Source organism: Psammomys obesus, unplaced genomic scaffold (genome assembly GCF_907164565.1).
Source record: "Psammomys obesus unplaced genomic scaffold, mPsaObe1.curated_primary_1811, whole genome shotgun sequence".
Taxonomy (NCBI): Eukaryota; Metazoa; Chordata; class Mammalia; order Rodentia; family Muridae; genus Psammomys; species Psammomys obesus.
Window position 1 is genome coordinate 37,542,799 of NW_026596073.1, and position 21,775 is coordinate 37,564,573.

The 21,775-nt window shown below is 36.2% G+C and overlaps 1 long non-coding RNA gene across 2 annotated transcripts in view; it reads right to left on the minus strand.

Annotated features, from left to right (window-relative positions):
* LOC129690339 (uncharacterized) overlaps positions 1–21,775 on the minus strand; it is an 84,254-nt gene that overhangs the window by 22,724 nt on the left and 39,755 nt on the right. For both annotated transcript variants that reach the window (XR_008722288.1, XR_008722289.1), the window contains exon 2: positions 9,749–9,813. This is a non-coding gene — a long non-coding RNA (uncharacterized LOC129690339). The remainder of the gene's footprint in view (positions 1–9,748; positions 9,814–21,775) is intronic.

The window sequence follows — 21,775 nt, forward strand, 5'->3', positions numbered from 1 at the left end:
CTCTTTCTAAATAGACCTAAAGGAAAAAAGTGATTTGTAGCAGCTAACACTATGACTAGAAAATTAGTATTTCAATTCATGCTTACATTACAATGTATAATTTAGATGACAATATATACATATGGATATGTCTATACACACATACATATATGCATATGGATTTAATTGACTAAAACCCTGGTCAAACTTTTAAGTTTCCTCTCATTTTAAGTTTAGTATTCTATAATAACAATAATTACCACCACAACAAAAACAGCATCAGTTAATGGCACTATTAACTCAAGAACTTACAATAGTAACTACATTAATTATATTCATTATACTTAATTGAACACAATCATAAAACCTAACAATTCTTTGTACACTAATTAATAAAACAGCATGCATTTTGCAATATATATACATATATACATATTTAGTAGATCATTTAGGCAAAAACTGCACAAAACATAATTCAGTATGTAAGCAATATAAAGCTAAATTTTAATACATTAACTTTAACAAGCCTTGGTGTCACATTTTTTTTTGTTGATAACTTGAGAATAAAATAGGCTTTTTCAAATATGAACAAATGCGTTCCAACTGCACTTTGAAGGTTTTGTTTATCTAGCATGACTTTGAAGTTGCTACTTCTACAGTGATTCCACAACCACTGGCATGCCAAACATGTAACCAACACTATTATTCAACACTCTAGGTATGGGTTTATGGCAGAGTTCAGAAAGTGTTTCCTTCACCTATGTCTCTACAAGTAACAATCTTGACTAACTATGGGTCGTGTCCAAGACTTCTGTGCCAATGTACCTACTCTTGGAAGGTTAGCAGTGACTGCCAGGATCACTAAATATTCCTAACACAGTTGATTCCTTTCTTGTCCAATGATTTGTGGATTTCCTTCTCAATCTTCTCCCTCTCTTGTGTCCCTCTTTCCTATTTTTCCACTCTATATTGCCTTTTGATATCTCTCTTTTAGACATCACTGTATTTATTAATTTTGTTGCTACGATAAAACTCCATGGCAAAAACGACTAAAGGAAAATATATTTTACTTTGGCTGAAGGTTCCAGAGAGAAAAAATCCATAGTGACAAAGAAACCATGACACCAGGCTGAGAGATCACATCTTCAACGACAAGCTAAGGAAGAAAATTGGGACTAAGGCAAGGCTATATATTTTCAGAGACTTCCTGTGGCAATGTTCCACCTCTGAAAGGTTCTATGATCTTCCCAAATAGTTACACCAACCCTGAGCTATGTATTCAAACATATGAGGCTTTGAGAGACAATCAAACCACCACAGTCATCAAGCTTATCTCCACTATTCCCATACACTGATAGAAATCAGTATTTCTTCCCATTGTATATTAGAACCTTATTGGTTTAATTCACTTTTACACATTTGCAATGTCATATCACCACGTTCTTACAAACATTTCCTGCAAAGAATCCATGATTTCTTTCTCAGTATACAGACAGCATATGACATTGCTCATGATAAGGTATTTTCCAGCTGCAAACCAAAGATGTTGCCTATAGTCCTCTGATAAAAAGAGTTGAAATTACAGAATTGAAAGTGTTTACAATTCCAGTTACTATACTGCAAAGCCACAATTCAGATTTTAGTGTGATCACAAGTGCATCTTTTTGTGTTTTGTATTCAAAACTGATTGATGCTTTATTTAAATGATCAAACTTACTTTCAAATGTTTTTTTCATCCATCTAAATGTTTGACCCTAAGTCTTTCTCTAAACTAATTTCAGATGTGTATTACACAAACATCTCTGATACTTATTTTACAAATTATATAGTCATTACATCTAACCCAAAATCTCCCTCAATACGTTTTTTAATTAAGTCTCCTTGTTAGTACTCTTTATTAGTATACAGACATAGTTTTATATACTTGTTTGTGCATGTATTATATCTTTCCAATAGAAGTGAAATTTATGTAGAGGTGTTACTTTAGCACCATAGAGCAGTAGAACTTTCTAGAAGTTCCTGAATCATCAAAAACAATATATTTGTCTTAGTTACATTTTTATTGCATTCACATCTTGATCCCTAAACAAGAAGGGAGGAGAACTAATTGGCTTTGACTTTGGCTTTGGAAATCCCAATACCCACTCCCAGTGGCACACTTCCACTAATAATGCCATGCCTCCTAATCCTTCCCAAACAATTCCACCAGCTTTGGCCTATGCCTTCAAACACAAAAGCCTATGGAGGCCATATTCATTCAGAAAATATTGGCAAAATCTGGGTAGTTATGGTCAGAGTTTATTGTACCTGTAATGTACATGCGTGTGTATGTGTATGTATTGATATATAATGTTGGCATCTGTTTATTTACATATCCCCCTTACAAGGCAGTGCAGCTCAAAGGAGGGTATTTCTCCCAGTCCCATGAGGGAAAAAGAATGAGGAGAAGCAATTTCACTCTCAATCTGTTCCTGCGAAGCACAGTACCAAGTCATTCTACTTTTCCAAATCTTAACTTGGCCAACACTACTGCTAACCCTGTGAATTCAGGTTCCAGGTGAACTCCTAAAGACCCAGGACCCAAGCTTTTCCCAAATAAGATCAGTGTCCATAGACCCAGGCTCCAGGTCTACTGCATGGACTCAGAGATAAGGCCTTCATGACAAATCCACGTACAAAACTCATTTAATGATGAGCCATGCAGCAGTTGAGTCTGTCAGGTAATACCTGATCAAGAATTCTAATAAGCCCAGCAAGTGAGGCTACTCAGAATCTCTAGATGAGCTGTTCACCTTCATTGGCCAAGTAAGTCCATAACAACATGTAAACAAAATGAGATTTTCACCAAAAAAGTCATAAAAATTAACACTCTGAGACAGCTACTTAAATTCTGGGTATATGTCCAAAGAAAATTAAGTCAACATATGAAAGAAGGGCATTCACTCCCTTGTTAGATTCTAGCAGCACTATTCACTACAGCCATAACATGAGATCACTGATGTGTCCATTGAAATAAGAGTGAGTAAAGAAAATGTGGGCTGTGTACATCATGAAACATTTAGTAAGAAAGAGAATCAAATCCTGTCATTTCCAACAACTTCAATGGCACTGGCAAAAATTCTTTTGGGTGAAATAAACAAGAAACAGAAAGGCAAATTCTATATGTTCTCATTTGGGGCTAAAATATTTAAAATGATGGTCCCATAAATGATGAGAGTAAAATAGTGGTGCCTGGCGGCCAGGAAGAGTAGGAGAGGATAATGAAAAGATGTTTAATAACAGATGCCAACATAAAATTAGGGAGGGCAACCAAGTTCTAGTTTCCCAGAGCAGAGGATGGTAGGAATACTCTATAATTTATAACTTTCATGTCTCCACACACAAATAGAAGATAAATTTTCAAGGATAGGAAATCTATAGAATTTGGTCCTACAGAATACACAAATGGATCAGTGCATAGTTTATTCCAGAACTGCTGTCCACATCTCTTTTATGTGTCAGGGTCTGATGCTGGTCTGGAGATCACAGATAGCAAGGCTAACTGGACAGTGAGAGCCAGGACCACCTTTCATGGTTTCTCATCATTGGAATTGGAAATGTGTGCTATGATGTACCTAGCATTTCCTTTTTCTTGCTTAGGTTCTGAGAATCGAACTCTGGTCCTCAAGCTTATGCAGCAGCCACTTTACCAACTGAACTTCTTCCCAGTCCCAGGGTTGCCTGAGAAATTCATAATTAAGCACAGAATGGCAGCATTAGATATATTATAGGTACATTGGTTGGAAAGTACACAGCACTGTGTGAACGAGTAACAGGAGTTCCCAAATCATTTAAAACTGGAAAAAAAATGCAGTTTTTATTACATTTGCTCTGTAGTATAGCTTGAGGTCAGATATGGAGATACCTCCAGAAGTTTTATTATTGCACAGGATTGCTTCCACTATTCTGGGTTCTGTTTGCTGGATTGTTTGTTTTTCCATATAAAATTTCAAGGAACTGTATTTCAAGGTCTATGAAAATCTGTGTTGGTATTTTGATGGGAACTGCATTGAATCTGTAGATGGCTTTTGGTAGGATGGCCATTTTTACTATGTTAATCCTATCAATCCATGAGTTTGAGAGATCCTTCCATCTGCTGGTAATTTCTTCAATTTCTTTTTTCAGAGATTTGCAGTTCTTGTCATACAGGTCTTTGATTTCTTTATATTATAAATTATATTTTTGTGGCTATTGTGAAGGGTGTGGTTTCCCTAATTTCTTTCTTAGCTTGTTTGTCATTTGTATACAGGAGGGGTTACTGATTTTTTTTAAGTTAATCTTGTATCCAGCCACTTTGTTGAAGGAGTTTAGAACAGAACCAGAAAGACACACATTGTATATACTCACTTATAAGCAGATTTTAGTCATATACAGGATAGACAGACTACAATGAACAGACACCAAGAAGATAAGTCCAATGGACACATTAGGCTTCATGGAGGCTCATTAGTTAGGGGAGTGTGGGATATCTCTGACACAGACTATGTTGCCTGCTTTCTGACTACTTCCCCCCTGATGGGACTACCCTACCAATCCACAGGGGAGGAAGATTAACTCAGTCTTCATGTGAATAGATGAGCTCTTGGGAGGGTCTCCCCTATTCTAAGGAACAGGGGAGAAGGAATGCAGAAGGGAGGATAGGACTGGGAGGCTAGGAGGGAGGGTCCTATGACTGAGACGTAAATTGAGTTAATTAATTTAAAACAATGGAAAATTATCCTGAGAAGGAGACATGTTAGTCACAATTTGAAATCTGAGTACCATGTAAGGTACTACAGAAATGGCAGCAACAGAGAATACTAGTAAGTAATATGTATCAGCTTTCTTGTTCAAGGAACATCAGTGGAAGTTCAGAATTATATGAGGAAAAAACAGAGGAGACATGAATCTCAGGCCAAATGATTTAGGACTCCTTGTATTATCTTAATGGTCTGGAGTTTTATGCTGAGTATAATGTGAAGTCTATGAATCATTTTGATTCTAGAGTAATGAAATGATCAGTTTGCTTTTCTCAAAGATCACTTGAGTTGAACACCATAAATTGATTGGAAATTATATATGGATTTGAGATGCCTAGTTATTAAGTTACTGCAGTGGTCAAGATAAGTTATAGGTATTGGCATTGAAGGAACAAAACATTTAAATGTTTTTAGGGCTGTTCTTGAAGGAGTGTAAATCAGATTTGGTGGTCAGTTGGAAAAAAGTTTGACATAGGTAAAATAAAAGGCACTTAAGAGGGAAAATGAAGAAAATGACAACTTTGAAATGAAGTTTTTTTTTTTTTTTTTTCCTTCTTTTCAATGATGAGCATTACACAGGAAGAAGGTCTGTGGGCAGTGACTCTGAAGAGTTTGTCCGTTTCCAGTTTTTCCATGAAGGAAAGAGAAGCCATTGCAGCAGGCAACAGGTGTTAAGTATACAGAGACTGTTTAAATACCACACCACTCTCAGTTCTACACCCTCATGAGTGTGGTAGACAAAAATAACACTTGAGTCAAGCAGTGTGTATGAAAGGGGGCATAGGGATAGTCTTGGCAGCTGAATTGTTCTTTCCAGTGTATTACAAAGGGTTTTTTGTGGAACTAAAATAGGTGCACACTATTTTTTCTGGGATAGTGTAAGTTTTAGTCCTAAAAACTCTGTGGTTCTAGAAGTTACTTAGTCCATAATGAACCTTGGTGACTGATAAACCCTATTGTCAGGAAAGTATATTAAAAAAAAAATAACTTGGTGATGTCAGAAGAATAAATAGGCTTGAGAACCCAAAGTGGCCAGGACTAGAAACTGAAAAACACTGGGACTTACTGGTTTGTTAATTCTGAAGTTGTAGTCAATGGAGAAGAGTTGTCAGAGATACCCTGTCAGATGTAAGAAAACCAAGGACCTGGGAATTCAGACCATTGGATGTATTGAACAGTGGGTGCCAGTATTCTCATTTATGAGTTATATGCTGAAAACAACAACAACAAACAGCAAGCACTGAAAGAGCATGGACATAAAGACATTTATTCTAGTGATGTGGGCCCTAAAAAAACAAGAGTTTTGTAAATTAACACATATAGATAAAGGAATAGAAGCTTCTGGCCAGCTCAGGAGAATACATATTACTGCCCAGTGTCCTTACTCAACAATGAGAATAAGGAACAAACTCCATCAAAGTGGGAAGTGGACAAGAACTTTCTTTTAAAGATAGACTCAGGCTTTTGATTAATATAAAAACACGGGAAAGGTTAGTTGAGTACACAAAAGAGACACAAGCCTTCATTAATCTTGAAAACGAGTTCTAAAAAAAAAAAAATTCTACCCAATTTGTTACCAGATTTTGTTTTCTCTTCACATTTGTATCATAACAGGTAATAAATGTTTCTAGGAAGAATGTAACAAATCTTAGGTGAAAGTACCATCATATGGTGGAGAAGCAGGACTATATTGTTATTTTTTGTAAAAAAAAAAAAAAAAAAAATCTTGTCATATATAACATAAGAAACTACAGATTATTTGCCAAAATATTGAAAGGAATAAAACATGTGAATTTCACACATCTGATGTTGATGTAATCGAAGTATCTACCTAAACAAACAGAAGCAAAGGCATAAACTCATCTCTGTAAGTGGCAAGCAACACCAGTGGCAGAAGAATGAGCTTCATGGCCCCCAAATCTGCCGATTTAGCTAGTTGTCAACAACAATAATCTGTACTTTTTTGTTCTAAAGAACTAGTGCTAAACTTAACATATTCCTGAGGATATAAAGATGAAGTCCCCCCACCTTGGTCACACCAGCATTCAGGCTACACATGGGTTTCACTTTTTAAATTGGGGTATATTATCTCCTATGGTGACTTTGTGGTTTAGAGCACAGGCTGCTCTTCCAGAAGACAACCTTCTAGAATTCCAGTTCCAGAAGACTTAGTGCCCTCTTCTGGCCTGCTTGGGTACTGCACGCTGGTGGATCTGTCCACTCAAACTGCCTATCAACTCTATCAACAACAGTCTGGAACTCCGGCCCCTCTTCTGTTGCTTCTCATTGTTTTTGTCCCTTGGATGTGAATGTCAGTAAAGAAAGAGTGAAAATAAATTTTGATCTGATATTTCAAAATTCACCTCCATTTTCACACGCTATATATGGGAAACATGAGGATACAGGGGAATAAGCCATTGTCATTTTGTGCTTGTCTGTTTGGCTTTTTCAGCTTCAAGTGCTGAAGATAAGATATCTAGTTAATTTGCAATTTTAATTAGCACAAGGCATTTCCAAGCTTTCTGGAGTAACAGTAAGCTGAATTTAAACACTTATTATAATTCTGTGTCACATAGCTTTGGGGAACAGAAATAGGTTTTAAATAATCAACTGTGGAGTTGACGAATTGGGCCCCTTCAAACTTCCAGGTATAATTACTACAGAATTTCAGTACAATTAACCAAGACCATTGCTCCTTCCATCTGATTCCAAAGCCATCCGAAAGAATAAAATTCAGGCTCTCATTTAGTGTATGAAGAATCTCTTTGAAAAAAATAATACTAGTGTGTTTATACCAGATTGGAAGTTCTTTGTCACATCGCTTAGAAGGAGTATTACTCCATTTAATGTCTGTTTCACTCACTGTCACGGGATCTTTATTTGATATCCACACTGTCAACCACTTTGTAATTGCCAGTTTCAGGATGGGGACCTCATCAGCAGTGGCTGACATAAGACACTTACTACGTCTGCTAATGGTAGTAACCGAAAAAGAGAAAAGCTACCTGTGTACATGCCTGTATTGTTAGATGCTGTACCGAAGCAAAAGCCTGATAATTCTCTATGACCAAGCCGTATTTGTAGATTTTAAATACTTAGATTTGTAATTAGTACTTCAGACTTTATTTTTCAGTTATGAAGGTCTGTAGAACTGTTCTCAAGTCCCGACTTGGAACCCAAAACCTGTGGAGGTTAAAGGTCATTTTATACAATTTCATAGGAGACTGTATAAAGTATGTATGACAACAAAGTATATTATAACATCCAGGGAGAACCACAAATTCCTGGAAATAACTAATATGGTAGAAAAGTAAACTGGCTTAGATGTTGTGTTAGATAAGGAACAATAACAGAGAAAAAAGTCTTATATGTGTACTTTTTTTTCTAAGTATTTTGATCTCTGTTTGGCTGAATCTGCAAATATAGAATTGGAAGACATGAGAGTCATCTCTTCTTCTAGATAAGAATAGGCCAAAATATTGCTGGTCTGGAAAAACTCAGTAAACATATGGGTCCAATGTTAACATCTAAAATTTTAGAAGGTTGTCACCCCGATCTCATCTCAAAACAAACAAACAAAAACATCAAAGTGGGGGGTAGGGAAGAATAAACTGAGAAAATAGCCAAGTTTTAATCAAACCAACTTTTTTTTTTTTTTTACCACAGCATTCACTGTGAAATTCTATATAGGCTTTAGGAAAAAATAATGATGATGATTTTATACAGTATAGCATTCTCACACAACAGGAACAGAGACCCATGGTATGGATTACAGAGAATTGAGAACGGAATGCTAAAGCCACTGAGAAATGTGGATAGCTCCAGTTACAGTACCTCAGGTAAGATCTACTGACCTGAACCAGACTACAGGATCCACTGCATGATAAGAGACTTTATGCTTTCTCATAAAAATGTTGGGGACTGGGTGTAGACTAGCCTGAGACAGAGAATCCTGGGAGATAAATTCTTAATGAAGTTCATGAGTATATGCAGGAATTATTTCCAAGAACTCTCTCATTTTCAAAATCTCATAGTGAAGAGCCAGAGAAGACACTTTCCTGATATAAAGTTATTTTTATTTCCTCAGGTGATAGGATGAGACGAGAGCTGTACCCAGGCTTTACATATACATGCCTTAGGCTGAGACCAGAGTCTTTATATCTAACCATCCCTAGGCCTAGGCCTGGAAGTTTTCATTCTCCATACAATTTAATCTTCTGCAAGCCCTGACCTTGAAGGTCTCAGTATCCAGCCTACATCTGAAAACCTAGGCCTAGAATGTTTTCAGCCCCTGTGACTTACTGCTGAGTAAGCTCAATCTTTCTAGTTCTTTCTGAACTCTGGCTAGCTGGTTCAGCTCAGCTGTTCAGTTTTCAAAACTCCACCCCAAGCTGACTGATTTAAACTAGCTTCCATAGGCTTCTCATTGAATTGTTCCACTTGAATAAACTGCCTCTGGACTCCATGAACTGAACTGCACAAACTCAGTTGCACTCACCAAACTGCACTGAACTGTTCTGTACTCTCCAACTCTACTGTACTGTCTCCATGAACTCCTGCTTTCTCTGTGCTGCTCTTATACATGTTCTTTTTCCTCTCTGTTTTTGTGAGAGCTGGGGGAAATCCTATCTCTGACACATTCTGTCAAATCTTTCTCTGGTTCTCCATTTTGTCTGCTCATAATCAGACATCATTATTTGGGATTAAAGTATATTTGGGATTAAAGGCAAGTTTTCCATTGCAGCCAGAGGGAATTAAAGGTGTGCCATGTCTATATTCTAGCTAGAGGGATTAATAGTGTGTATTCCAGTCACAAAGATTAAAGTTGAATATTAAGGTCTGGATTACACAGACCTAGGTCATTAAATGTGATCTCTTGCCAGAGTGGCAATGTTGCCAGATTAAAATCCTCTACATAGAGGAGAAGTTCTTAGAGATAAGACAAAGTATGCTCTGTAACAAATTCTATAATTCAGAGTGAAAGATCTTACCAGAGCTGTGGTATAAATAGAAGAAATGGACTCTCCAGCCAGCATCTTCTAAGTTTTCTGTGTCACTTTAAGGAAGTAAAACAAAACAAAACAAAGAGATTAATAAAAATTTAATGAAATTATATTATTAGCCCTATCATTATGACAGTATTATCTCACCTGCTATCATAATTAATAAAGACACAAACACCTGTTAGATTTCATATTTGTCTAATTCAGCATGGGTTGGGCAGATATTAACCCTCTAAACAACCTTTACTTCCCATCTGAGGCTACCTCCCATCCATACCGCCATAAATACTTGTTTATATTTTTATCTGGTCATTCTTGGAGACCTTCGTCTAGGCCCAAGTTGTTCTCTTAATATACCATGGCAACTCTGCTTTCTCCTTTCTTCTCCGCCTTCTTCTCTCCTCTCCCATGATCATGTAAAAGTGTGCTTCTTGTTTTGTGCGGTTCAGCCCTAACATACACCTTTAATCCAAGAACTTTCTGTTTATTGTGAACAGGTGATTATGGTGTGTCTCAGCTGTATCATACATCTTTAATCCAAGAGATTTCTATATACAAGATTTAATAAAGTTAACCCTAGATCAAGAGGTAAAGCAAGAAAAAGGCTGACAGGGATAAAGTAAACGGAGGGGCACTTGAGTTGAAGGGTATTTAAGACAGTGTGGAGAAGAAAGAGCTCCTCGGGTACTTGGTCTTTAGCTTTTGACTCTTTAGCACTTCAGCTTTTTGCCTTTTTGCTTTTTCCTCCTGGGATCTCCATTGATTTATCAGCCTTTTTTCCTCCTATGATTTAGGCTGAGTAGAAAGAACAGCTGTGTGCTTTCTCTGCCTCTCTGAGCCATCAAGTTTTCACTCTAGTATCTGTCTCCTGCATCTTACTGGTAAAATCAAATAGTTGGGATTTTCATTTATTATAGTAGGTATTGAATTTGTCTATATTTTTGTCTTGTATACGCTAATGTCAATATTTGCAAATTCTTTCTAAATCTTGAGTGATGAAGTACTATTGATTTCCTGAAATAATTCTTACTTGATTATGACATAAAATTGTCTTTGTGCATTAGCATATTTTCAGTGTTTTAAAAACAATATTATAAAATAATAATGATTTTTCTGTAGAGTGAGGTCCTACTATTAGCTTCATATATAATCAGTAATTAGTCATGCATATTTCTAGCCATTGCATATGATATTTTGGAAATATACAATTAATCAATCTTTTGATCAATACAAAAGTATGGTCAATATTTTTCTCATCATTAACAAAATGAGTCAGACTTCCATTTCCTTGGCCTTAAAGTAAAAGCTCAATGAAACTTCAACTGCTAAATATATAAAGAAGAAAATTACAGGAAGATATGGTTTCATGTTGGTAGTATTCTAGCATAAGAAAACAATACTTAAAAAAATAAGATCATGATGATAGAAGTATGTTTTAAATATTTTTATTTATCCAGCGCCTCAGGATATCATTAAAAATAATTTTAAAAGTATTTTGTGAATTTTAAAGTATATGAGAACCAATAAATAATACTGAACATACCTAAAAAGAATTTGATCTCATGACATTAAAATATAAACACCAAGTCATCTTTTTTCTTGAAACCAATATGATGTGTTATGAAAATACATTAGTGAATACATAAATTAAAATGGCTAAAATATTTCTGGTTACCTTTACAAAAAATAAGTGGTCTATTTCTCTTTCTCTTGAGTCTAGGTTGTACCCACAATTTTCCTTATCAACAGAATACACAGAAGTATTAATGTTCAATGGGTGAATAAGGATGAGTCATTATAGAACTGCATTTCTTTCTGTCCTACGTTAAGGATGTTTCCACTTGATATCTATAAGAATGTTTAAAATCAAGCAGTGATGCTCTCGGGAGGATGCCCAAATTGCTTGAGTTGACAGTACCATCTATGAATCAAGCCAATTAAGCCGCTATCTACCTACCGGCCGTGTTGAGAGAGCCACTTTAGGCATGCTTGTCTAGTCAAAAAGCCTCGCAACTGTAGTCCCAGTTGATACCACACTAGTTTCATCTAGTTACTACTCTCCACACATACACAAACTTATAAGAGGCAATATGCTGCTGCTTAGAACCCCTTAAGTTCAGGGCAGGTTAATTCTGCAGAAGGAAAAGCAGAAACAGCAGAAAAAAAAATTCACTTTGATTTTAAGTGGATAGTGACTCTGGACTTGTATTGCTTTTGATCCTAAGTGTGATAGCAGCTCCATGACCTTTGACAACTTACAATTCACCCTTTGTTGAGTCTTGGTTTCTATAGAAATGCCTTCATGGGTTGTTGTGGGAATTGAACAGTGCCTGCTCTGCTCTTCCTCAGAGACTGGAGCTTAGAAAAAGTTCAATGAATGGAGCTGTTGTAGTGCTGGTGCTCTTAAGAAAGTTGTTAAATTGGTCTCTATTTAAATCACATGATGCTTTAGTCTATAGAGGGCTTGGGGTATTGAACAGTAAAAAGAGGTGAATAAAAAGCATGAGACAGAACGAGCCCAAGTGCAATGAATACATTTTAAGTAATAGTATTTATGTAATTACAATCATTTTGAACAATAAGTAGTTTTTAAATGAATAATATTCAGACCTATTTTTTACAATTTCTTTTTGCACAACATATTTTACCTACTGCCTATCTTTCACAAATATTTGAATTAATACCTGTATCATATCCTCTTAAGCAGCAAAAATAGCTAAATTAGCTATCTATACTTGAAAATGAACTGAACAGAAACTATTGGAAATTAAAGTTAGATGATCATGTAGTATAAATGAATTTAGTTTAAAACCTAGGAAATACACATAGTAAAAAGAAAAAAAATCAAAAATAGAAAATGAGGGTGGAATTGATATTCCTTTTTGCCTAATAAAAATTATTGATTAACCTATTTACCATAAAACTGAAGTAGACTCATCCAAGAAGCAGGACATAAATCACAGAAGTCATAGACGTTTCTCAATCACATTTCATTACATGCCTCATTTTGTTCTTCATTTCTCAACGTAGATATTTAGCTTCTGACAAGGATTCCCATTTGTTCCAGACAGCCTTAAAGATCCTTCCCCACTTAATTATGTGTTACAAATTTCCTGATGGCATTCTCAATCCAACTCTCAATTTGACTTCTTATATTGAATGGCTTTTCTGTGCCCTTAAGGGAAAATTAACTCTGGATTGATAGTGATAGTTAGTATCTATTTATGTTATCCTAACAATAAGTATTTTTATCTTTATGTTTGGCCAATTGCATATTCTAAACCGCCAATTTCACTTGCCAGAGATCAAACTCTTAATTTCCTCAGCAATTGACTCTTCCTATCCCAGCAGGATATGTCTCCTCTCTCAAGCCTCTATCATAGACTAACTTTGATTAAGAAAGAAGTGCAGTCATTCTGACATATGGTCTTATATCCAGTGTTCCCAAAAATGCTTACTTATTGTATATATAATATACAATGGACGTAACCCCTGATTTTACCTCTAGATGAGAGGTCTCTTATTCTCAACTAGTCTCTCTACAGTTTATAACATCAACCTAAGGCAAATCTGTTCCTAACACTTCATGGAAGAAAAGCAAAAAGAAATAAATTAGAAAAAAATGCATACCTGAAAAGAAATACACATCTTAAAATTACCTAGCAGTGTCTAAAGTTGATATTTTATTAATTGTAGGTGTTTAAAAACCTGCTTAACATGTATTGGTTCAGTTTGTATATTTTAATTGCTTAATCTTTGTTGAAATATCTTATCAGAAATATTTTAATAGATATGAACATTGACTTTATATTCTTATTTATTATGGGGGTAAACATGAAAAATGACAGTAAAATATCACAGAACATAACCCAATGGTTTTCAATGAAAAAACAAAAATTTTTGAAAATATTGCAAGTATGCCAAAACTCTACCTAAAAAGTAAGGGTGAAAGAATTGGTCAGTCTTCACTAGCAAATTGAGATGCAGTGAGAAACTGAATATATTCACAGTGACAGTTACTGCTGGGACTTTTCAGAGTCGAATCATTCTTCTGGCTTTTCTTCAGACAGAAGATCTTCTTCAAGAATAGTTCTTGACTTCTTATAGATGGCTGTGAGCCACAATGTGGTTGCTAGAAATTTACCTCAGGACCTTTGGAAGGACAACCAGTGCTGCTAATTTCTGAGCCATCTCTACAGCCCATCTTCCACAAATGTTGCTGGTCTAAGTGGATGTTTACATGTAGAAAATTGCAAATATATCCATATCACACTGCACAAAGATAAGGTTCAAGTAGATCAAAGAACTCAACATAAAACCAGACAAACTAAACCTGTTAGAAGAAAAAGTGGGGATGAGCCTTGAACTCATTGTCACAGGAGACAACTTCCTGGACAGAACACCAGGAGCTCAGGCTTTCAGATCAACAATCAATAAATGGGACCTCATGAAACCGAAAAACTTTTGTAAAGCAAAGACTATAGTCAACAGAACAAAATGATAGCCTACAGACTGGGAAAAGATCTCCACCAACCTTACATCTAACAGTAGGTTAATATCCAGAATATATAAATAACTCAAGAAATTAAACACCAACAAACCAAACAATCTAATTAAAAAATGGAGTACAGAGCTAAACAGAGAATTCTCAACAGAATTCCTCAACAGAGGAATATTGAATTGCAGAGAAATACCAAAAAAATGTTCAACATTCTTCATCATTAGGGAAATGCAAATCAAATGACTTTTAGATTCCATCTCACTTTTAGATCCCATCAGAAGGGCTAAGATCAAAAACTCAAGTGACAACACATGTTGGAGAGGCTGTGGAGAAAGGGGAACTCTCCTCTATTGCTGGTGGGAGTACAAACTTGTACAACCACTTTGGAAATCATTCTATTGCTTTCTCAGAAAACTGGGACTAGTGCTGCCGGAATACCCAGCTATACCATTTCTGAGCATATATCCAAAAGATGCTCAACCATACAACAAGGACATTTGCTCAACTATGTTCATAGCAGCTTTATTTGTAATTGCCAGAATCTGGAAACAGCTTGATGTCCCTCAGCTGATGAATGGATACGGAAATTGTGGTACATTTACACAATGGAATACTATTCAGCAATTAAAAAACAAGAAAATCATGAAATTTGCAGGCAAGTGGTTGGAACTAGAAAATACCATCCTGAGTGAGGTAACCCAGAAGCAGAAAGACACATATGTATATACTCACTCATAAGTGGATATTACCCTTATAATATAGGATAAACATACTAAAATCTACATACCTCAAGAAGCTGAACGACAAGAAGGAGCCTAGGGAAGATGCATAATTCTCATTCAGAAGAGAAAACAGGAAAAACACTGAGAGCAGTAGAAAAGAGGGAACAGGACAGACATCCTCTAAAAGATTGCCCAGCAAGGGATCTAAGCAGATGCAGAGACTCACAGCCAACCTTTGGACAGAGTGCAAGAAGTATTATGGAAGAAGGGGATATAAGAGAACCCAGAGGGGACAGGAGATACACAAGGAGACCAACAACGCCAAAAGAGCTGGGCCTGGGGGTTGAGGGAGACTGCAGAGACTGATGCATCAAGCAAAGACCTTGCATAGAGAGGACATAGATCCCCTGCTCAGAAGTAGCCCACAGACAGCTCAGTTTCCATGTGAGTCCTCTAGTAAGTGGAGAATTTACAGTCTCTAATATAAACTATGTTGCCTGCTCCTTGATCACTTCTCCCTGATGAGGTGAATAAGCCAGCCCACAGAGGAAGAGGATCCAGGCATTCCTGATGATACCTGTTTGCTAGGGACAGACAGTAGTGGTAGAGGGCTTCTCCTATCAGTGCACTTGGGTGCATGGATAGGGGAGGAAGAGGGAGTGAGGATAAGACTGGGAGGAGATGAGGGAGGGGCTCCAACTGGGATACAAAGTGAATAAATTGTAAATAATAATAATAATAATAATAAATAGTTCTTAAGTACTCCCTTATAATCCTTTTCCTAGGTAATTTTCTAAAAAAATTTTTTCCTAAGATAACTGCAACTGGTATATATTTAGATAATAAAAATCAATCACACTCTTATATACCTCCGTTCATAAAATAAATTAAAAAAATTTTAAAGACAGGGAGATGCTTTACTTCACCAAATCTGGGTCTAACTCCTAAAACTTTCTATGTCATTTGTTTGTTCGTTATCATTTAAATTTTATCTATCTATCTATCTATCTATCTATCTATCTATCTATCTATCTATTTATTTATTTATTTATTTTATTCACTTTACATCTGGATCTTATGAAGAAGCTTTTCTGATGATGGCTGAGAAAATAACTAATCTATTAAGTATTTCGGCATGACATTAGTAATCATTTTAGCACGATGTTCCTTTAGCAGAACAGTAGTACTTAGTTTTCCTTTAGGCCCCTGACCTATCTAGTCTCAGGTTCTTGACACTGAAACAGTCTTGGGCAAGGGTTCCATATAATGATATCGGCCTTAAATTCCAATTAGACATTGGTTGTTTGCTCCTCTGACTTTTGTACAATCATTCCAAGTGTGTATCTTACAGGCAAGGCACAATTGTAGATCACCAGATTTGTAGCTGGGTAGGTGTTGATCATTCTCTTCTGGTAGCACCCAGATTTCCTTCCAGTACTGTAAACCCTGATCAGGAGTGGTGAAAGCTCTTGGTAAACATCAGCTCTACTTCTCCATAGTCAGTGAGTTGTGAAAGTGTTACTTTTTCCAATAGAGCCTTACCATCAGTGTGGAGAGCAACCAATATCTTCTGGAGATATCTTCACTGTTTGAGGGTTTTCATGACACTCTTTCAACATACAATTCTGTTAGAAATAACCCATTCTTGGCACTGAACCTTTCATTTGGTAGCAAGAGATGTCTAGTTATGGTTTTGGTTTCCCCACTATTCAGCACCTGTTCATGTTTAAAGTCCTGGAGATATTAGGGATACAAGGCACATACTTAAAAATAGTAAAGACAGTATACAGAAAACCTATAGGCAACATCAAACTAAATGGAGATAAACTTAAGTCAATCACACTAAAATCAGGGACAAGGCAAGGCTGCCCACTATCTCATTTCTTCAACATAGTTTTTGAAGTGCTAGCTAAAACAATAAGACAACTAAAGGAGATCAAAGAGATACAAATCAGAATGGAAGCAATCAAAGTATCACTATTTGCAGAGGGTATGATAGTATACATGAGTGACCTCCGAAATTCTACCAGAGAACTCCTTCAGCTGATAAACACCTTCAGAAAAGTGGCTGGATACAAAATTAATTGAAAAAAAAAATATGAAGCCCTCCTGTATACAAAAGACAAAAGGGCAGAGAAAGAAATTAGGCAAACAACTCCCTTCACAATTGCCACAAATAACATAAAGTATCTCGGTGTAACTCTAGCCAAGCCAGTGAAAGACTTGTTAGGAAAAAAAAAAATTCAAGTCTCTGAAGAAAGAAATTAAAGAAGATATCAGAAGATGGAAAGATCCCCCATGTTCACGGATCAATAGGATTAACATAGTGAACATGGCCATCCTGCCAAAAGCAATCTACAGATTCAATGCAATTCCCATCAAAATACCAACAGAATTCTTTACAGAACTTGAAAGAACAATTCTCAAATTTTTATGGAAAAATAAAAACCCCAGAATTGTAAAAATTGAATTGTTATAAGCATGTTAACTAGTCTTTAGATCCTATCCAGGAACTGAATTTTTTCTGTTCATCCAGTGTGTGTGTGTACTCAGAGAACTGACTATGAAGAAGAGCACTGCTCATCAATGAACTACTTAGAAATTATACTGAAATGAAACAAGTGACTGACAGGACTGGGCCACTAAAAATACCAATGAAACCCAAAAAAGTCCCTTAGAAATCAGCAGTGCTGCCAATAAAACAGTATGTCAAAGTGATATTTAAATTACTAATGAGTTAAGGATACCAAGAAGAAAAGTCCATTCATGTTTAAAAGACTATATTCTATGTCACTATAAACTAGAAGACCATAGGCTTAATATTAACTTTTTTTTTACATTCTTTTTTACCTATCTTGAAAAAGATCAATTAGAAGTGCTTTAATGGAGCTCTAATAATCTGAATGTTTCTATATGGTTAAACATGAACATTTTCCTTTTCTTTACATCTCCAACGACATATTTAATTACAATAATGTAGCTGATAAAAGTCTTCCACAGAAGTACCTAGCGTGATGAAACACACCCAAGTTACTCTGAAGAAATAGAACAAATAAAGAAATCAGGGAGGGACAGACATAGATATAATCACATTATTTAAGAAAGACTAGGGGGAGGCCATGGCCCTTTCTCAGACAACTAGGAATAGGGCTTCTTCAAGACCCAGCCATACCACTCCTAGGCATATATCCAAAACAGGCTCAAGTACACAATAAGGACATTTGCTCAACCATGTTTGTAGCAGCTTTATTTGTAATAGCCAGAAGCTGGAAACAGCCCAGATGCCCCTCAACTGAAGAATGGATGCAGAAATTGTGGTACATCTACACAATGGAATATTACTCAGAAATGAAAAAAAAAAAAAAAAGAAAAGAAAGAAATAATGAAATTTGCAGGTAAATGGTGGGAACTGGAAAGGATCATCCTGAGTGAGCTGTCCCAGAAGCAGAAAGACACACACGGTATATATTCACTCATATAGACATAACATAGTATACACCTACTAAAAACTGCACATCTAAAGAAACTAAGCAAGAGAGAGGACCCTGACTAAAACGCTCAATCCCCATCCTGAAAGGCAAAGAGGCTGGACATCAGAAGAAGAAGAAAACAGTAAACAACCTAGGAACCTGCCACAGAGGGCCTCTGAAAGGCTCTGCCCTGCAGACAATCAAAGCAGACACTGAGACTTATGGCCAACTGTTGGGCAGAGTGCATGGAATCTTATGTAAGAAGTGGGAAATAGTAAGAGCTGGAGAAGACGGGAACCACACAAGGAGAGCAACAGAACCAGAAAACTTGAACACAGGGAACTTCCCAGAGACTCATACTCCAACCGAGGACTATTCACAGAGATAACCTAGAACCCCTGCACAGATTATAGCACATGATAGTTCAGTGTCCAAGTGGGTTACATAGTAAAGGGAAGAGGGACTGCCTCTGACATAATCTGATTGGCCTGCTCTTTGATCACCTTCCCTTGAGGGGGGATCAGCCTTACCAGGCCACAGAAGATGACAATGCAGCCACTCCTAAGGTTATCTGATTGACTAAGATCAGAAGGAAGGAGAAGAGGACCTCCCCTATCAGTGGACTTGGGGAGGAGCATGCATGAGGAAGGGGGAGGGAGGGGAGGATCAGGAGGGGAGGAGGGAGGGGCTTATGGGGGAATACAAAATGAATAAAGTGTAATTAATAGTAAAAAAATTAAAAAAAATGAAAACAAAACCTCAAAAAAAAAAAAAAAGAAAGAAAGAAAGACTAAGTCTTGGGGTTTTGTTTGTTTGTGTTTACAAGTTTCAGTATTGTTAAAATATCAGAATTAGTTTAAATTGTTTGGTAAACAAACACACAACCTAATGTCTTGGTCCTTCCAAGCACAAAAATGCAACTTACAGACTCTGTTGGATCTGCATTTAATTACTAATTTTATCCAATTCAGAATCTAAATTAAAACAAGCCCTGAGTCTGATTACTTACTGATGCAAATTAGTTCGCCACAATTATGAGAAAATATGTGTTAATCTATAGACACAGCTGATTGATATACTAAACATACTACTTAAATGAGTTTTGTGTGAAATAGTCAAAAAAACAGTTAATATTACGACAAGAAAAATTTCTGCCACGTTTTCTCAAATTTCCACAAAAATATATGAATAGGGAAAGAAACCAAGTGAAATTTACTTTAAAAATAACGGCATTGCCTCTATATGATGAGTAATTATATTAATTATAATGCCTAAGAATATCTAATATTAAAAGTTACATTTTAGAAGATGGCTGCTTGTTAATGCAAATTATTCAGTAGTTCCCTTCTTGAAGTCAGAGGTGCTTTTCACTCTTCCATTTACATTACCAGGGAGATTATGTAGATTTTAAAATGGAAACAAATAAAGGTATCCCAAACTTGAAGAGGAATTAAGGTTTTATAAAAACACTTCAATATTTTCATACTACCAACGTAAAACAAAAAGAGTTAAATGTATGTTGGGAAAAAAGACCCAGTTACATAAAATAGGTGTGTATTTCAATGAGTACTGCTCTAAGTCTTCTGAATAGAAAATTTTTGTGCTGAAAAATTCTGTCACCAGTGGAATGTCGTTCACTCAGATGAGTTGAGTGGTCTTTCTTTAAAAAATAGTAAACACAGCTCTCATGTATATAAGGATGCCAGAAAACAACCTGTTGACAATATTAATAGAGTAGAAAATTCATGACACAGAAGCTTTCCAGTCAAGGACCAAGGATGGCAACATTTAAATTTGCTTGTCAACCTTGGTCAGTGATGCAAGTTAAGCATGTGTACAGAAGTAGAGATATCTTCGAATTTTAGTAATATTCCACAATATGCAAATCATGGGATGGAAGACACTCATACTAAGTAGAGGAGATACAGGCTGTCACCAGTGCTGAGGCCACATAAGAATGAAGAGTATTTACATAAAGTTCAGAGAAAAAGATTTCGAACATATCCCCAAGTTAAACACATGTACAAAACACAAATAGAGCTATTTACCACCTGAAAATAATTGCTCTTAGAAAAAAATGTCAAATAATGACTTCAGGGAAAGTAAGGCAATGGAATTTGGAATTGGAAAATTTAACTTATTTCCGAAACTGAAATTTTAATTCTCAATCTGGGACTAGAAAATGAATAAGGATGATTCCATGAGATGATCCATGAAGAATACATTTGATTAAGTAGAACCTTTTTTTAGCTGTATTATACCTAACTGTGTCCTATAAAGTTTGCATATAGAAACATAAAAGCAAAATAAATAATTCTAGTGTAGTGAATCTAACCTAGCACCCATGACTTATTCTATATACCTAAAGATGCAGTTGATTTAAATACACTAGTGTGCATATAATAGACTTTGGACTCCTTGTATCTTCAGTACTGGGAAATGAAACTTTTTGTGAACGATTCTTGGTTGAAAGTGTAGTTATTATTCCTCTCAGTGCCTTACTAAAGAACATGCATTGATATGTAGAGAACATCCCTAGTTCATTAAAACTTGTTTAGTATATTAAAGCCCTAAGAGAGGGGCATCAATATTTTATCCATGGTCTTTATTCCTTGAAGACTATAATTCAAATAATAAGAACAGGAATGCTCATACTTTTTTTTTTTTCAAAAAAGGATTAAGATGCAGTAAGTGTACTGCTACTTAAAACACTTTAATCATGCTTCTTATCTTTCTAGAGGAAACATTTATAGAGGACCTACCATGTAATGGTCACTGTCTTGGTACTAGAACCTGCTGACATCAAGGTCATGCTATTTAGAATTGGGTGAGGGAGTGTGTTCCTGTAGGCATGCATTGGGCTGTTGAGTGGAGATCTGTAGGGAGTAGAGAAAACTGAGCACGTGAAGTTCCGAGTGAATGTACATTGTTGACATAGGTGTGGCTATGCCAAGGACTCCAATGTTGCACTCCTAAGAAAACGACAAAGCCTTATCTGGGTAAGCCTCAAGAGGAATAGAAAATCCTCAAAAGTTCCAGTATGGATGCTTATGAATAATGATTGGGATGTACAAAGTATGGCAAGTTTAGCTTTCTCGTCCTGGATGTTTATAGCCTTACAATGCTCACCTACAGACACCCTTTACCCAGACTAGCTAACCCCTGGCCCTGTGCACTTCATAATAAATATGATGAGGTTCCATTTTGCCTAGATAGCCAATCCCACCTGATCCCCTTACTTGTGTGTGTGTGTCCTGTCTTCATTTTCTCTCCATACCTAGCGAGGGTTCCAAAACACAAGCCATGCAGGTTGAGGCAGAGT